The sequence below is a fragment of the Ovis aries genome, chromosome 1 (assembly GCF_016772045.2).
Source record: "Ovis aries strain OAR_USU_Benz2616 breed Rambouillet chromosome 1, ARS-UI_Ramb_v3.0, whole genome shotgun sequence".
Classification (NCBI taxonomy): Eukaryota; Metazoa; Chordata; class Mammalia; order Artiodactyla; family Bovidae; genus Ovis; species Ovis aries.
In genome coordinates, this window is record NC_056054.1 from 45,868,703 (window position 1) to 45,887,846 (window position 19,144).

The following is a 19,144-nucleotide window of genomic DNA, read 5'->3' on the forward strand; positions in this document are numbered from 1 at the left end:
CTGTAGAATCATAGCAACTCATTTATCCTGTCATTCATTCATTTAACACTTAATGAGCAACTGTATGTATGAAGCAGCACTACTGTGTTGAGGTCTCGCTAGATGTTAGGGCACAAAAATGAATAAGATATAGTGTGATGTCTTACCTCTAGAACCTGTTAGTCTGGTGAGACAGGCTGAGTGATAAGTACGTGATTATAATACTTCATGTTAAATCACCATAAAAGGAGTAAAAAGAAAGCTCTAACCGAGAAGATAACTGCAACATATATGTAGGACAAGAGACTAATATTCCAGAATATATTTTTTAAAACTCCTACAAAAAATATGAAAAGATGGATAACACAATACCAAAAGTATGGTAAAAATGAAAGCAATTGGGAGAGTAAATTAATATTAAAACTGAACTTTTTATCAATCAGGAAAAAGCAAAAAGCTGTTATTTTAAACCTACTAGACTATCAAAAATTAAGAAATATGAAACTATAAGCCGTTTCCAAGTATAAGAGTAGTGGGCGCTCCTTTATACTTCTTGAAAGAGTATGAAATACAATCACATTGACAATGAATTTTCTTATAAAAGCTGAATATGAATATATCCAACATTCCAACAATTGCCCTCCTAAGATATCCTAGCAAAACTCTTGTGTATGTCATTCAAGATACTTGTAAAGCTTGCAATGGTAGAAAACTGGATAAATCTATTACAAGGACTGTGAGAAAGTAAATTCTGTTATTTGCACAAAGGAATATTTTGCAGCAATGAACACTTGTTAGCTATAAGGATAACATGTATAAACTTTAGAAGCATAGTTTGAGTGAGGAACAAGTTTCAGGTGATGGCACACATCAAGAGCAAAAAATAAAGCAAATGCAACTGAATCAATTAAAAAGAATTTCATATTTATAAAGTCTCAAAAACAAGTGAAACTAAAATATATTATTTAGGCACAAGTATATGAGTGAGAAAACTTTTTATAAGGGAATGGTTAGCAAAACATTTAGGATTATGGTTGTCTCTAAAGAGATAGGATCTAGGGATAGAATGATCAGGGAGGAAGCTGATAGTAGTAGTAGTATTCTGTTTCTTCAGCTGAATTGTGGTTCTTACACTTTAGTTCTTAAGCTCATGAATGTTCATTTTGTAATTGTGCTTCATAACATATACTCTACACAATCACATACTTTCTTTGTAACTTAAGTGATTTTTTCCCTTGATGAGTGCTTCAGTGCTTTTTAAAAAATTATACAGTAAATGTCAAATTATTTTACCCCAAAATTGTTAATATCCTGGTTTTCAAGTGTTATACATATTATTAATCTGCCTATTGAGCAATATCCAGCACTGCAGATAAATACAGTCCTGTGAGGATAGAATACAGGGCTGGGAGAGCACCTGGAAAGGACACCTATTTAGTAAAGATATTGAAGAAAGTAAAGAGAGAAGGATTGGAGAAGGCAATGGCACCCCACTCCAGTACTCTTGCCTGGAAACCCCATGGATGGAGGAGCCTGGTGGGCTGCAGTCCATGGGGTCGCGAAGAGTCGGACATGACTGAGCGACTTCACTTTCACTTTTCACTTTCATGCATTGGAGAAGGAAATGGCAACCCACTCCAGAGTTCTTGCCTGGGGAATCCCAGGGACGGGGGAGCCTGGTGGATTGCCGTCTATGGGGTTGCGCAGAGTCAGACGTGGCTGAAACGACTTAGCAGCAGCAGTATCACCAAGAGAAAAGGATGGTGTGAAAATAAGGCCAGGAGTATAAGCATAAACCAGTGCTTTATCCTGAAAGAAATGGGAAGAAGTGTTTTAAACAGGGGAGAGCCATCATTAAAATTTTACCTGAAGAGCACTTTGACAGGTTTTCTGAGAAAGAATTGGAAAGGAGAAAGATTTGAGGCCATGCAACAAGTTACAAAGCGTCTCTTGTAATCCAAGGGAGAGTGGATGGACCAATGAGTGGTAGAGAGAAAATGCAAAGATTTGGTATATTCTCAAAAGATAGAGCCAACATGATCTTGTGATTGACTGTACATAGGGCATAAAAGACAGATAATAGTTCTAAGATTGATAACCAGGTTTCTAATTTGTGAGTCATGATGTGCCATTCACTGAGGTGGGGTGGCAAAACAAGTGACAAGTGGAAGTGGAAGAGAGGAAGGGAATTTAAGGTTTAATATGTTGATTTAAGACTTCCCTGGCAGGTCAGTGCTTAAGACATCATGCTTCCAAAGCAGGAGGCAGGAGTTCAATCCCTGCTCAGGGAACTAAGAGTCCACATACTATGCTGTGCAACAACAAAAAAAAGTTAAAATGATGATTTGAGGTATCTTCTAGAAAATGAGTGGAAATTTTTAGTGGATATTTAGATATATTTTTCAGGAGTTCAGGAGAGAAATCTTAGTTGATGATACAAATTTAGCAATCATTAAAACATAAGTCATAACTGAGTCACGAATAAGACAGAAGACACAGAGCTCCACGGAACACCAACATATGACATATTCTTAGAATCACAGAGAAGAAATGGCTAAATATTTTATCAATAAGGTTTTTTCTACCACAAGCTATAGAAAATTTTAGTCTTGAACATTAAAGAAATATTTAGCTAACATAAGTAGACAAAATCTAGGCTGAGCCTCAGATTAATCTTCAGTTAGATAATTGGAAAAGACCCTGATTCTGGAAAAGATTAAAGGCAAAAGGAAAAGAGGGCAGCAGAGGATGAGATCATTAGGCATCACCAATTCAATGGACATGAACTTGAGCAAACTCTAGGCGATAGTAAAGGACAGAGGAGCTTGGCATGCTGCAGTCCATGGGGTTGCTAACAGTTGGACTTGACAACTGAACAACAAAGATAATTTTAAATACTTGGGGTTTTTCCATTCTCCACTCTTCCATTCATATTGTTGGTTCTATCCTAAAATTGGTTCCTCTCATAATTATCAGCTGACTGCCTATGACAGTTGAAGATAACAAGCTTCCTCTTTCAAGTTTATAAGGAGAGAGAACCAAGTTTCCAGTAGTTGTCTCTTACAAGCAAAGCCTTTCTTCCCTAAATCCCCCAACAAGCCTCTTTTTCCATCTCACTGATCCAAAATAGCTAAGGATTTCTCACCCATAGTAAGATGAATAAAACTATATGATTGGCTTTGACTGGTCATTTGGAGTAGAATAGATGGGGCTTTCTACTCCAATGACAAGCAAAAAGCTGTAAAAGGGAAAAACAAAGAAAAGTGACGTCACCTTGGAACTAAAAAAAAAATGTTAAGGAAGGGTCAACAGTATCACATGGTGACAAAAAAATCAGGCAAGGTATGACTAAAGACTTTTTGACTTTAGCAACAAAAAGGTTATTGGTTGTCTTGGCAAAAGTAATTTATTTAATCAATGGGGCTGAATCCATACTAACCCATGTTAAGAAATAGAGACAGAAAACTCAAAAAGTAGTTTCCTTTTAGAAAGAGAGAATTATGGTAGACTCTGGAAGAGGGTATGACGAAGACAGAAGTGATATTTAAGATGGCAAACACCTGGTTATATTTAAAGGCTGTTGAGTAATGATTGGTGAAGAGGAAGTTGAAAGATCTCAGAAAAGTAGGAAAATTTACTTCTTTATGAAGAAAGAGGAGAAGTTGAAGAAATACCTATCAAAGCCAAGGGATCCTTAAATAACCTGACCAAAGAAAATAACCATATCACTTACTTGGTTGCAAAAGGCTTCAATAATTTTCCCATAAAAGGAAAAGTTTTATTCATTTATTACTGTAAATGGAATGAATAGGTATTTACATTATCCATACATGCATCCATTTTACATGAAATCTATTTTCAAAATCCATGATATTATGTTTAATCATATTAGCAGTACAACTCATGATGATCATTTGCTTGTTTCTCTCCTTGCTTTGAGAATCCCATGCAATTATGTAAGGATTAAACATTTGTGAGCTAGTCCCTCTTATTAATAGCTAAATAATTGTTTAATCTATCCAAAAACTTTATTAATCATTTTGTAAAATAATGTAATATGTCTTTAAATTTTCTGTATCTTTCATGTGTAAACTCATTTATATCTTCTTCCTACTATCATAAGCATTTCCTGAATACCCTATATTGTATAGCACTTTTGCCTAAAATCTGAAATTTCAGAACCTAAAATGGGTATGTTTGCTATTACCTCACAGAGTAAAAAGAATAATGATTCCTTTAAGTGTTCAATTTTAGTTTTTTATTATATGTTAATTGAGGATATCAAGTTAAGATTCTAGTGAGAATCAACCTAAAGAAACGAAAATGATAATAGGATTATTAGCCTGGGCTTCCAGATTGACTGAAATAGGTGTGAAAATGGTACTATTATTATTTGAGGTTATATTTCACTCTACAATGAATGTTTTTTGTTTCAGTGTTAGTTTTACAGTTGTCCTAAAATGAGTAGGCATTAGGCTGGATAGGATGAAAGTGTGAAAGTGTTCGTAGCTCAGTCATGGCCAACTCTTTGCGACCCCATAGACTATACAGCCCACCAGACTCCTCTGTCCAGGGAATTCTTCAGGCAACAATATTGGAGTGACTAGCCATTCTCTTCTCTAGGGAATCTTTCCAACCCAGGGAATTAAACCCAGGTCTCCTGCATTGCCATCAGAGTCTTTACTGTTCAGGGAAGCCTGAATAGGATGAGAATGAAGAATCAGAAATTAAACTACCAATGGAATGGGAATCAAAGGATATTAATTGGTGAAATCTTAGCCAGTACCCCATTTGAGTCTGTTTTGCCAAGTCTCTGTAGAAGATTTTTTCAATCTTATCTCTATGTCAAAAGATACTACTGTGATATTTCTATTGTGATAATCCTACTATGTAGCATTAATACTTTGATACTACTGTGATCAGAAACTACTGTGATACTGCAGAGATTCAGTGGGGAATCCATTTTATAAAGGCTTTGGTTGAACCTTTTACTCTCGGTTGTAGCTATTGTAGCTTTTGAACTAATTTTGGTGATACCTATGGCTTCCCTGGTGGCTCAGACAGTAAAGCATCTGTCTACAATGCGGGAGACCTGGGTTTGATCCCTGGGTCAGGAAGATTCCCTGGAGAAGGAAATGGCAACCCACTCCAGTACTCTTGCCTGGAAAATCCCATGGACGGAGGAGCTTGGTGCAAACTACTGTCCATGGAGTCGGAAAGAGTCAGGCATGACTGAGCAACTTCACTTTCACTTTCATGGCTATGCAGAGCTTCCCCAGTGGCTAGCAGTAAAGAATCCACCTGCAGTGCAAGAGCTGTAGGAGACACGGGTTTGATCCCTGGGTCAGAAAGATCCCATGGAGGAGGGCATGACAACCCACTCCAGTATTCCTGCCTGGAGAATCCCATGGACAGAGCAGCCTGGAGTGCTACAGTCCATAGGGTCATAAAGAGTTGGACATGACTGAAGCAACTTAGCACGCAAGCATGGCTATGCCTAGCAGTACTCCAAGCATTATGGGAGAGCAAATTGTGGGTACCCACCAAGTTGTGGATCCAGAGATTTAGATATATAAAATAAACAAAATGTGTTCATCTATCAGAAAGAATTTTGCTCCTGCATCTACTGTCTTATTCTATATATCTGGGAGTGGATATTACATAACAAAGTGTTGAAGGTGTTAAATCTTAGCCTGTTTTTTAGTGGTAGTTTAAATTTTCTCTTGCTATGTCAGTCTCCAAAATCTTAAATTCTAATATCCATTATTTCAAAAAGTCTGTGAATCACTGCTAGAAGATGTCACAGTGAGGTAAATCCACCCCCACTCCTCGAATTCCAGGGAGTACTACTTTGGGCACTTTGAGAATTAGTTGAAACTTTGGTGGTGACTGAAAACAACAGTGCTCTCAGGAGTATTTGTATTTTAGTCTTCGTATCACATCATTGTTTTTACCTTCAGTCTATCAAATTATATTGCAGTCACCTTGGGAAGAACTATGAGGTACCATGGCAGGCATTGTGCTAAATACTTATTTGTTCATCTTATCCTCACAGCAATCATATGAGGTAAGCACTATTATTTTTGTCCACTTTAATGAAAGAAGAAACTGAGTTTAGACTTTCTCAGTTGTAGACTTGGAGTTTAGGTTAAGTTACTTGCCAAGATCACACACATGCCTGCTCAGTCCTGTCCGACTCTTTGTGACCCGATGGACTGTAGCTCAACAGGCTCCTCTGTCCAGAGATTTTCCCAGCAAGAACACGAGAGTGGGTTGCCATTTCCTACTCTAGTGGATCTTCCTGACCCAGGGATTGAACTCAGGTCTCCTGCTTTGCAGAAGCATTCTTTAAAACAAATGAAACTTAAATTATTTCCCTTCTTGTAAGAGCAACCCAAGAAACTTTAAAATTTCAGTGATATTAAATCTGAAAGTTTTCAGTATGTAAAGACTAGACATTCAAATCTCTTGCAACATTAGTGACTCGGCCCTCTTTCAAGTGTCTTTTGTTCTAAGTGCATAATGACTTGGCAGTTAAAATAATAAAAATGGGTTTCAAGGTCAATATCAAGATGAATATAATTGAAGAAAAAGGTATTAAAATGCAGCTAATTAAGTCTTGGCTTACAGATGACTTCTGTTGAGCTTGCCCATGGTTTTTCCACATCTATAATGCCTGCTCAACCATTCAGAGCTTCAAGATTTCCAGATGTTCATCATTTCTGAGGCATGCCCAAAAACTCACTAGAAGAAACTAAAAGAAATTTGAAAGAAATTATGTGGATTTTAGGCTTCCCTTGTGGCTCAGCTGGTAAAGAATCAGCCTGCAGTGTGGGAGACCTGGGTTTGACCCCTGGGTTGGGAAGATACCCTGGAAAGGGGAAAGGCTATCCACTCCAGTATTCTGGCCTGAAGAATCCCATGGACTGTATAGTCCACGAGTTGCAAAGAGTCGGACGCGATTGGGCCACTTTCACTTTCACTTATGTGAGGTTTGGTCATTTTTGTGTTCTTTTAATCCTTTCTTTCACAAACCCCCAAATCAGAATTTTTGCTTTTCAGACTGTATAAAATACTAATATTAAAATTTGTTTAATTCATTAATAATCACTCCTTATTATAATCGTGCCATTTGTCACATTTCTTAGTATAATGCATTTTATTTAGTGTAATGTATGTTTCTTTATATACTTATTTAGCAAATGTCTAAAATATATTTTGAAAATCTTAAATTGTTTTGCTGTTGAATACCATGCAGCCACACCATTGTCTGTGTTTAAAACAAACAAATCAAATTACCACTGGGATTGATTTTTCACTTGGTAATGAAAATCTGTCTGTTGTAAAATTTTTCACAGGGTAAGAATAGATATATGTCATTTTTTAAATGAGAAGTAGATGTTTAAAAGAAAATCAACTTCACCCATACATTTAGTAATTTAAATAAAATCATTTTATTGCTGTGCTATAAAAAATCTTGGGGCTTCCCTAGTAGATCAGATGGTAAAGCATCTGTCTCCTGCAATGCAGGAGACCTGGGTTCAATCCCTGGGTTGGGAAGATCCCCTGAAGAAGGAAATGGCAACCCACTGGTATCCTTGCCTGGAAAATTCCATGGACAGAGGAGCCTGGCGGGCTATCATCCATGGGGTCACAAAGAGTTGGACATGACTGAGTGAAACACACACACACATACACAAAATCTCATCTAAAATATATAATCTTCAAAGTTATAGTCATTGAAAAGTAATTTTCTCCAAAACTTTTGCCTTTAAAAGCAAATATTGCTATCAGTAGTCTATATAAATATAGAACTGAAATAAATGCAACTACAGTTCTTGGCTTTTGCAGTTTAACTGAGAGTGGGCAGTGTTGCTGTTGGAATCCTTTATAATGATTAAGGCAGGGGGCAGGAAGTGGGGTAGGGGTGGAGGGTGGATGTAGCTCACTTACATAGAAATAGAGAAAGTCTGGAGTAGATAAGAAAGAGAAATGAAGATTTAAATATTGGAAAACATAGGGATGGCAGTAAGCAGAATAAATTTTGAGGCTATAAGAGAGCGAGACAGATGTGGATGAAGCAGATAGGAAAATCAACTGAGTAAACCTTACATACGAGAGATAAGAGACAGGGAAATAGAAATGCTTCCTATTTCCATCACAAGCATAAGAGTCAAGAATATCTGTTCGAGTGTAAAGTAAAATTGAAATTTAAAACATTCTGAAACTTTAGTGAATGTCAGTGCGATAGCTAAACTCTTCTTTTGTACAGAAAGAAATATGTCAAGTAGTGTAAGTTTTGCCTGAAGATTTGTACTTTTTCCCTCCTAAAGCAATATACATAATTAACTGTGAAGAATACCCAGGAGTAATGTCTTGACTTCATCAGTCCACAAGCAAATGAAAACAATATTCTCTATTATTGTGAGTAATGCCAAGCACAATTCTGGCTTCCTCTTTTCTGATTCTTTCCCAAACCTCATTTTTCTCCTCTGATAGCAAATTTTGCACTGGTTGGAGTACATTTTTCTTCTGGTACACTCAGTCATCTGGTAGACTTGGTCATCACAGAAACTCAACAACAGATTGGAATTCCTTTATAGAGTCATTCTGAGCCCCAAACGTTTTTATAAACAGTCGGGAAGGAGATCTTTTTGAGTCAGTTGGTAGGTTGATATTCTCCTTGCTTCCTTCAACCATCCTCTTCTCATCACTCCTACTCATGTTGGTGTCACTTCTACTGAGGCTTCTGGACTTCTAGAAAAAATAGCAGTTGAATACATTTGCTGTCAGTAAGCTCTGCCACCAAAATGAGAAGAGAGTCACTGAAAGGGTAGATTGATGAATTCATACAATTATAGATTTCTTTAATTATTAAAAGCAAATAAACAAAAAATTTTAGACCTATCTGTTGTCCCCAGAGAGTTATTTCTTACACAGATATATTCATTTTTTCTCTTGACCAAAAGCCACTTTTTCCCAGGAGCTTAAGTTTTAAAAGGGAAGTGGAACCATGGGAAGATACCAAATGTGTCCAAATGAAAAAGAACCTCTATTCCTAACAAAACTTTGAATATGGCTCTCTAGATCTAAATGACACAACTCTACTTTTCTTGGAGTTTGGGATTTCAGAAATAATCTAGAACTGAATATCTGTGTGAATAGTATGTATTCACACCTTAATTTCAAATGTCAGTTAAAAGTGTTTTAAGCAACAGTTCCAAACACATCAATTGCCTGAAGGGCTGTCATAATTACCACAGATTAGGAAGGGTTAAGAATAGAAGTAAACAGGTGAAAATTATATTTTATGCGACTTTTATGGATAAGGATCAACTATTGATGATATTTTTAGGCATCCATCAAACACCAGACGGCTCCGTGGAAATGTAGAAAAGGCAGATTTCAGAATGGGTCAGAATGATCCTCTGGAGGAGAAAAATGACAACCCACTCCAGTATTCTTGCCTCTTCCTCCATGGAAAGAGGAGCCTGGTGGGCCATAGTCCATGGGGTCGCAGAGAGTTGGACATGCCTGAGTGACCGAGCATACATCAAACACCTATTGAGAGCTCATTGAAATTCTTCAGGCTTATATTTAGTGACTATTAAGAAATATCCGCTAATTTCCCCTCCTTAACAAATACATGCTTCTGTCCAGCATGGTCTTTATGGAACAAATATATTATTGTTCTCGAATAGGATAAAAATGCACCGTTTAAAGTTCTACAAATTCAGTTCAGTTCAGTAGCTCAGTCGTGTCTGACTCTTTGCAACCCCATGAATTGCAGCACACCAGGCCTCCCTGTCCATCACCAACTCCCACAGTTCAGCCAAACTCATGTCCATTGAGTCGGTGATGCTATCCAGCCATCTCATCCTCTGTCATCCCCTTTTTCTCCTGCCCCCAATCCCTCCCAGCATCAAAGTCTTTTCCAATGAGTCAACTCTTTGCATGAGGTGGCCAAAGTACTGGAGTTTCAGCTTTAGCATCATTCCTTCCAAAGAAATCCCAGGGCTGATCTCCTTCAGAATGGACTTGTTAGATTTCCTTGCTGTCCAAGGGACTCTCAAGAGTCTTCTCCAACACCACAGTTCAAAAGCATCAATTCTTCGGTGCTCAGCTTTCTTCACAGTCCAACTCTCACATCCATACATGACTACTGGAAAAACCATAGCCTTGACTAGATGGAACTTAGTTGGCAAAGTAATGTCTCTGCTTTTGAATATACTATCTAGGTTGGTCATAACTTTCCTTCCAAGGAATAGCGTCTTTTAATTTCATGGCTGCAATCACCAGCTGCAGTGATTTGGGAGCCCCCTAAAATAAAGTCTGACACTGTTTCCACTGTTTCCCCATCTATTTCCCATGAAGTGATGGGACCAGATGCCATGATCTTAGTTTTCTGAATGCTTTGCTTTAAGCCAACTTTTTCACTCTCCTCTTTCACTTTCATCAAGAGGCTTTTTTAGTTCCTCTTCACTTTCTGCCATAACGGTGGTATCATCTGCATATCTGAGGTTACTGATATTTCTCCCGGCAATCTTGATACCAGCTTGTGCTTCTTCCAGCCCAGCGTTTCTCATGATGTACTCTGCATATAAGTTAAATAAGCAGGGTGACAATATACAGCCTTGATGTACTCCTTTTCCTACTTGGAACCAGTCTGTTGTTCCCTGTCCAGTTCTAACTGTTGCTTCCTGATCTGCCTATAGGTTTCTCAAGAGGCAGGTCAGGTGGTCTGATATTCCCATCTCTCTCAGAATTTTCTGCAGTTTATTGTGATCCACACAGTCAAAGGCTTTGGCATAGTCAATAAAGCAGAAGTAGATGTTTTCCTGGAACTCTCTCACTTTTTTGATGATCCAGCAGATGTTGGCAATTTGATCTCTGGTTCCTCTGCCTTTTCTAAAACCAGCTTGAACATCTGGGAGTTCATGGTTCACGTATTGCTGAAGCCTGACTTGGAGAATTTTGAGCATTACTTCCCTAGCATGTGAGATGAGTGCAATTGTGCGGTAGTTTGAGCATTCTTTGGCATTGCCTTTCTTTGGGATTGGAATGAAAACTGACCTTTTCCAGTCCTGTGGCCACTGCTGAGTCTTCCAAATTTGCTGGCATATTGAGTGCAGCACTTCACAGCATCATCTTTCAGGATTTGAAATAGCTCAACTGGAATTCCATCACCTCCACTAGCTTTGTTCACAGTGATGCTTCCTAAGGCCCACTTCGCATTCCAGGATGTCTGGCTTTAGGTGAGTGATCACACCATTGTGATTATCTTGATCATGAAGATCTTTTTTATATGGTTCTTCTGTGTATTCATGCCACCTCTTCTTAATATCTTCTGCTTCTGTTATGTCCGTACCATTTCTGTCCTTTATCGAGCCCATCTTTGCATGAAATGTTCCCTTGGTATCTCTAATGTTCTTGAAGAGATCTCTAGTCTTTCCCATTCTGTTCTCTTCCTCTATTTCTTTGCATTGATCACTGAAGAAGGCTTTCTTATCTCATCTTGCGATTCTTTGGAACTCTGCATTCAGATGCTTATAGCTTTCTTTTCCTCCTTTGCTTTTTGCTTCTCTTCTTTTCACAGCTATTTGTAAGGCCTCCCCAGACACCCATATTGCTTTTTTGCATTTCCTTTCCATGGGGATGGTCTTGATCCCTGTCTCCTGTACAATGTCACGAACCTCATTCCATAGTTCATCAAGCACTCTATCTATTAATCTAGTCCCTTCAATCTATTTCTCACTTCCACTGTATAATCATAAGGGATTTATGTCATTTAGGTCATACCTGAATGGTCTAGTAGTTTTCCCTGCTTTCTTCAATTTAAGTCTGAATTTGGCAGTAAGGAATTCATGGTATGAGCCACAATCAGCTCCCAGTCTTGTTTTTATTGACTGTATAGAGCGTCTCCATCTTTGGCTGCAAAGAATATAATCAATCTGATTTCAGTGTTGACCATCTGGTGATGTCCATGTGTAGATCTTCTCTTGTGTTGTTGGAAGCAGGTGTTTGCTATGACCAGTGTGTTCTCTTGGCAAAACTCTATTCACCGTTGCCCTGCTTCATTCCATACTCCAAGGCCAAATTTGCCTGTTACTCCAGGTATTTCTTGACTTCCTATTTTTGCATTCCAGTCCCCTATAATGAAAAGACATATTCTAATCTACAAATTAAAATATGTGAAATAATCCAAAGAATGATTATAGGAATTATAAACTAAGGGCTCAAATTTAGCCTTGAGAATTTTAAACTGAACTTCTTTCAGGCTAACAGGATCAGAACAATTATTCAGATGAACTGAATATACCCTTTTAAAACAAGGTCATTAACTGATTATCATGTTACTTGTTCTAGTGAATCTATGCAGCCATGCCTTTTGCTATACTAGAGGAATAAGAATGAATGTATCCAGTTAGATTCAAATCTCCCTATAATTGGTATTATTTATGGCAGAGAGAAAAGGCTGAAGATATATAAAGACTTCCTTGCTAAATGAGAATTAATTGCCAAAGCAAGGGTACATGGCTGGTAGGAAGTCAAAATTTTCATGAAAATGGGATCCTTCAGAGGCAGTTCCACACACTTAGTAGCTGAATCAAGAAGAAAAGCTTGAAGAAAGCAATGAAATATCCTCTATTTAACGATCCATTTCAAATACTTCTTTTGTTAATCTGAACAGTCAGGATGACATATTTTAATCAGTTGACTTTAGTATTATTTCAGTCATTGGTATATTTAAAACCTATTCTACTTCTATTATGCAATTAAATTTGTTCTCAGAAATAATGCAGTAGGAAGTTGTAGAAATATCAATGGAAAATTTCTTGTCTAACTTACAGAAACAGTGACAGATGAGTAAAGTATTGTTAGTTCCACAGTTGTTTTTGTACTAGACTTTCTTACTTAATTACAGCATTAATTCTTTAACTTATAAAGCATATTACATTATCTCCTAATGCCAGTACAAAAAATATAGCTGTATCCAATAGTAAGGGACATCACTGTCATAAAATCTGGAGATTGTTCTCATCCAGACTGATTCTAAATTATTTCCTTAATAAAAGTGAGAGCCCAAAGAATGTCTATCAAATGGTTCTTAAATGACAGGTAAAAAAAAAAACACAAAACTTTGTCACAGATTAAACAAATAGAAACCGTGGCAGATTAAACTACTTATTCCATCAATTCTTAACATTTGTTCCTTAAAACAAATAGTTGACTTCAGAAAATGGAGATAACAATAATATTTATACTATCTTCATTTCAGAAGAAATTTAAGAGCAAAAAAAATATGTGAATTTGACCCATTGTAATGAAAATGTCTGTGATTGAATATGTAGTTTGAAGACCTAAACAATATGATAACTGGCAGATGATTAAGGATTGCTGCCACATGGAGACTATTAAAATGATAAGATTCCATTTTGTGTCATTTGACTTTTATGTGATTACTCCACTACCTATCAGTTCAGTTCAGTCGTTAAGTCGTGTCCAACTCTTTGCAATCCCTTGGACCACAGCCCACCAAGCCTCCCTCTCCATCACCAACTCCCCGAGTTTACTCAAACTTATGTCCATTGAGTCGGTGATGCCATCCAACCATCTCATCCTCTGTCTTCGTATTCTCCTCTTGCCTTCCGTCTTTCCCAGTATCAGGGTCTTTTCAAATGAGTGAGCTCTTAACATCAGGTGGCCGAAGTATTGGAGTTTCAGCTTCAACATCAGTCCTTCAGTGAACACCCAGGACTGATCTTTAGGATGGACTGGTTGGATCTTCTTGCAGTCCAAGGGACTCTCAGAGTCTTCTCCAACACAGCAGTTCAAAAGCATCAATTCTTCAGCCCTCAGCTTTCTTTATGGTCCAACTCTCACATCCACACATGACTACTGGAAAAACCATAACCTTGACTAGACAGACCTTTGACAGCAAAGTAATGTCTCTGCTTTTTATATGCTGTCTAGGTTGGTCATAACTTTCTTTCCAAGGAGTAAGCGTCTTTTAATTTCATGGCTGCAGTCACCATCCGAAGAAGGCAATGGCACCCCACTCCAGTACTCTTGCCTGGAAAATCCCATGGACAGAGGAGCCTGGTAGGCTGCAGTCCATGGGGTCGCTAACAGTCAGACATGACTGAGCAACTTCACTTTCACTTTTTACTTTCATGCATTGGAGAAGGAAATGGCAACCCACTCCAGTGTTCTTGCCTGGAGAATCTCAGGGACGGGGGACCCTGGTGGTCTGCCGTCTATGGGGTCGCACGGAGTCAGATGCGACTGAAGTGACTTAGCAGCAGCAGTCACCATCTGCAGTGATTTTGGAGCCCCCAAAAATAAAGTTTGCCACTGTTTGCACTGTTTCTCCATCTATTTGCCGTGAAGTGGTGGGACCAGATGTCATGATCTTAGTTTCTGAATGTTGAGCTTTAAGCCAACTTCTTCACTCTCATCTTTCACTTTCATCAAGAGGCTCTTTAGTTCTTCTTTGCTTTCTGCCATAAGGGTGGTGTCATCTGCATATCTGAGGTTATTGATATTTCTCCCAGCAGTCTTGATTCCAACTTGTGCTTTATCCAGCCCAGTGTTTCCCATGAAGTACTCTGCATATAAATTAAATAAGCAGGTTAAACAAGGCTGACAATGTACAGCCTTGACGTACTCCTTTTCCTATTTGGAACCAGTCTGTTGTTCATGTCCAGTTCTAACTGTTGCTTCCGACCTGCATACAGGTTTCTTAAGAGGCAGGTCAGGTGGTCTGGTATTCCCATCTCGTTCAGAATTTTCCACAGTTTATTGTGATCCACAGTCAAAGGCTTTGCCATAGTCAATAAAGCAGAAGTAGATGTTTTCCTGGAACTCTCTTGCTTTTTCGATGAACCAGCAGATGTTGGCAATCTGATCTCTGGTTCCTCTGCCTTTTCTAAAACCAGCTTGAACATCTGGAAGTTCATAGTTCACGTATTGCTGAAGCCTGGCATGGATAACTTTGAGCATTACTTTACTAGCATGTAAGATGAGTGCAATTGTGCAGTAATTTGAACATTCTTTGGCATTGCTTTTCTTTGGGATTGGAATGAAAACTGACCTTTTCCAGTCCTGTGGCCACTGCTGAGTTTTCCAAATTTGCTGACCTATTGAGTGCAGCACTTTCACAGCATCATCTTTCAGGATTTGAAACAGCTCAACTGGAATTCCATCACCTCCACTAGCTTTGTTCGTAGTGATGCTTCCTAAGGCCCACTTGACTTCACATTCCAAGATGTCTGGCTCAAGGTGAGTGATCACACCATTATCATTATCTGGGTCATGAAGACCTTTTTGTATAGTTCTTCTGTGTATTCTTGCCACCTCTTCTTAATATCTTCTGCTTCTCTTAGGTCCATTCTGTTAGGTCCAGCACCTATAGGTTCCTAGAAATCTTAAGGGTGAAATAAGCTTTTATTGTTATTGTTAACATGCTTCTGTTCATTTATTTATTTCGAACATGTAAAATTCAACATCATCATAGAACAAATTCTAGGTGGAAAGTGTTGACTTAGCTCTAATTTCATCACTTTTACTATTATGGATCCTCTTTTTTTTCATTGTGATTAATAATTTCCAATTACAGAGCTGTGTTTAGTAAGTTGACCTTTAATCATAGAAGAATATGCTTATAGAGATTCAATAAGCCGCAAATGACTGCCTGCCCATATCAGTCAGCTGCCATCCTAAGGCTTATGAACTGAAAGAAAAGGCCCTATCACCTCACCTTTTTATCTGTCATTTGAAGTACTGGAGTATACCACCAGTATTCGACTCTAAAAATTTAAGATCAGCAAATTTTAATCCTCCACGTAATATTGCATTGTGTCAGCAGAATGCACTGTTACCATGTCCCGAGGGCAAGAGAAACAACCTCCCGCCACCTTTCTTTCAACTTTCAGGGCTCCCTTCCATGACTTTATACAAGTTTGTCCTCTAACACCCAAATGGGAGAACATAGATTTTTGACATCGAAATTACCCCTAGCTGTACACAAATAAAATAAGAAGATAGTTTGGTTATCATAATCATGAAATAGTATCTACAGTATATATTAGGCATGGTACTAAGGTGCTTGACATAAATACACTCATCTTCACAATAACCTTATTCTGCTTCCTTTGATATGATCACATGATTTTTCTTCTGTAGATATTAATATGGTGCATTGGTTGATTTTCAAATATTGAGCGAGCTTTTTATTATTCAAATAAACCCCACTTCGTCATGATGTTTAATTCTTTCTATATATTGCTGAATTCTATTTTGCCATTGTTTTGTTACGGATTTTTTGCATCTGTATTCTAAAGGATATTGGTCTATAGTTTTCTTTTTCTTTCTTCCTTTCTTTTTTCTTTCTGCTTTTTGTTTGCTTGTACTGTCCTTTTGTGGTTTTGTTCATAAAATGGGACGCTTTTCCTCCTATTCTATTATCTGGAAAATAATGTATAGAATTACTGTTAACTCTTATTAAACATTTGATAGAATAAATAAGATTCATCACATAACATTATCCAGTATAATGATCTAAGCCTAGAGATTTTTTTCCTGGATATATTTAAATTACCCATGCTAAGAGTGCTTTCCAGTACTCTTGCCTGGAAAATCCCACAGATGGAAGAGTCGGACACAAGTGAGCAATTTCACTTTCACTTTTCACTTTCATGCATTGGAGAAGGAAATGGCAACCCACTCCAGTGTTCTTGCCTAGAGAATCCCAGGGACAGGGGAGCCTGGTGGGCTGCCATCTATGGGGTCGCATAGAGTCAGACACCACTGAAGCAACTTAGCAGCAGTAGCAGCAGTAGCAACCTTGATTGTTTCAGAGCTATTCAAATTATCTAATCCATATTGTGTGAGTTATGGTAGTTTGTGTTTTTAAGAAAGTGGGATGACCCTGAGGGATGGGATTAGGAGGGAAGAGAAAGGGAAGTTGAGGATGGGGAACACATGTACACCTATGGCTGACTCATGTGAACATATGGCAAAAACCACCACAATATCGTAAAGTAATTAGCCTCCAATTAAAAAAATCTTTTAAGTGTAGACATTAAAAAAAAAAGGAAGTGGCCCATTTCATATGAGTTGTCAAATTGTTTGTAGAGTTATTTGTAGTGTTACCATATTATCCTCATGATATCTGCAGTCTGTCGTGATATCCTCTTCATTCTTGATTTTGGTAATTTGTCTTTTTTCTTCTTTTTCAGTCTTGCTAGATGTATGTCGATTTTATTGATCTTTTAAAAAACAGCCATTTTATTTTGTAGTTAATTTTAAGTTCCATTAATTTCTATACTTTTAATATTTCCTTCTGCTTGCTTTGGTTAATTAGACTCCTATTTTTCTAAGCTATTGAGGTAGTATCTCAATTATTGACTTAAGGTGTTTTCTTTTCTAGTATATACACTTTAGCTTTGTTTCATGAATTTTCATTTACATTCAGTTCAATATTTTATTTACCCTGAGACTTCTTCTTTGATCCATGAGTTATTTAGAACTATATTTTTAGCTCCCAAGTGTTTAATTATTTTCTTTTTATCTTTCTATCATTCACTCCTAGTTTGATTTATTGTGATTGGAGAAAACATTTTGTGTAATTTCAGCTCTTTTAAATTTGTTGCAATTTGTTTTCCAAATCATATCTAGTCTATCTCAGTGAATATACTGTGGGAACTTGAATGTGTATTGTGCTCCTAATAAGTAGAATGTTCTATAAGTGATGATTAGATCTGCTTAGTTGATGTATTGTTGAATTTTTCTTTTTCTTCATAATTTTCAGTCTAGTTCTTCAATCAGTTGTTGAGAGAAGCATGTTGAAATCACCAACTGTAAAAATGAGTTAAGTTCAGTCACTCAGTCATGTCCAAATCTTTGTGACCCCATGAACTACAGCACGCCAGGCCTCCCTGTCCATCACCAACTCCCAGAGTTTACCCAAACTCATGTCCATTGAGTCAGTGATGCCATCCAACCATCTCATCCTCTGTCATCCCCTTCTCTTCTTGCCCTCAATCTTTCCCAGCATCAGGATCTTTTTCAATGAGTCAGCTCTTCGCATCAGGTGGCCAAAGTATTGGAGTTTCAGCTTCAACATTGATCTTTCCAATGAACACCCAGGACTGATCTCCTTTAGGATGGACTGGTTGGATCTCCTTGCAATCCAAGGGACTCTCAAGAGTCTTCTCCAACACCACAGTTCAAAAGCATCAATTCTTTGGCGCTCAGCTTTCTTTATGGTCCGACTCTCACATCCATACATTACTGGAAAAACCATAGCTTTGACTAGATGGACCTTTGTTGACAAAGTAATGTCTCTGCTTTTTAATATGCTGTCTAGGTTGGTCATAACTTTTCTTCCAAGGAGTAAGCATCTTTTAATTTCATGGCTACAGTCACCACCTGCAGTGATTTCGGAGCCCAAAAAAATAAAGTTTTCCATTGTTTGCACTGTTTCTCCATCTATTTGCCATGAAGTGATGGAACCGGATGCCATGATCTTTGTTTTCTGAATGCTGAGCTTTAAGCCAACTTTTTCACTCTCCTCTTTCACTTTCATCAAGAGGCTCTTTAGTTCTTCTTCACTTTCTGCCATAAGGTTGGTGTCGTCTGCATATCTGAGGTTATTGATATTTCTCCCAGCAATAATGAATGTCTATTTTCTTAGTTCATCAGTTTTGTTTTACTCCTTTGCACCTCTTTTTCTGTTGTGTATACATTTAGGGTTGCTTGTTTTCTTGGTCGATTGACTCTTCTTTCATCACATAAGATTCCTCTCTTTTCCTAGTGTATGGTCTTTGTTCTGAAATATACCTTATCTGGTATTAATGTAGCCATATCTCATTTCCATTAATTCATATTTGCATGACATTTACTTTCAACCCTTTTAATATCTACCTGCCTATGTCATTATATTTGAAGTTATTTCTTATAGTCTGCATATAATTAAGCAATGTTTTTTAATCTACCCTTCCAAGATCTGTCTTTTAATTTGCATATTTAATCAATGTTTAATTTTACACATTAAGGTTTAAGTTTTAATAAGTTTTTGTTTTGTTTGTTCTCTTTTAGTGCTTCTTTGTTTCCTTTTTCCTGCTTTTTCTGAGTTTTTGAATATTTTTTAGAATTTAATTTT

The 19,144-nt window shown here is 37.6% G+C and overlaps 1 protein-coding gene across 1 annotated transcript in view; it reads left to right on the top strand.

The window, feature by feature from the left end:
- LRRC7 (leucine rich repeat containing 7) overlaps positions 1-19,144 on the top strand; it is a 621,984-nt gene that overhangs the window by 536,584 nt on the left and 66,256 nt on the right. The gene's annotated exons all lie outside the window — the stretch shown is intronic.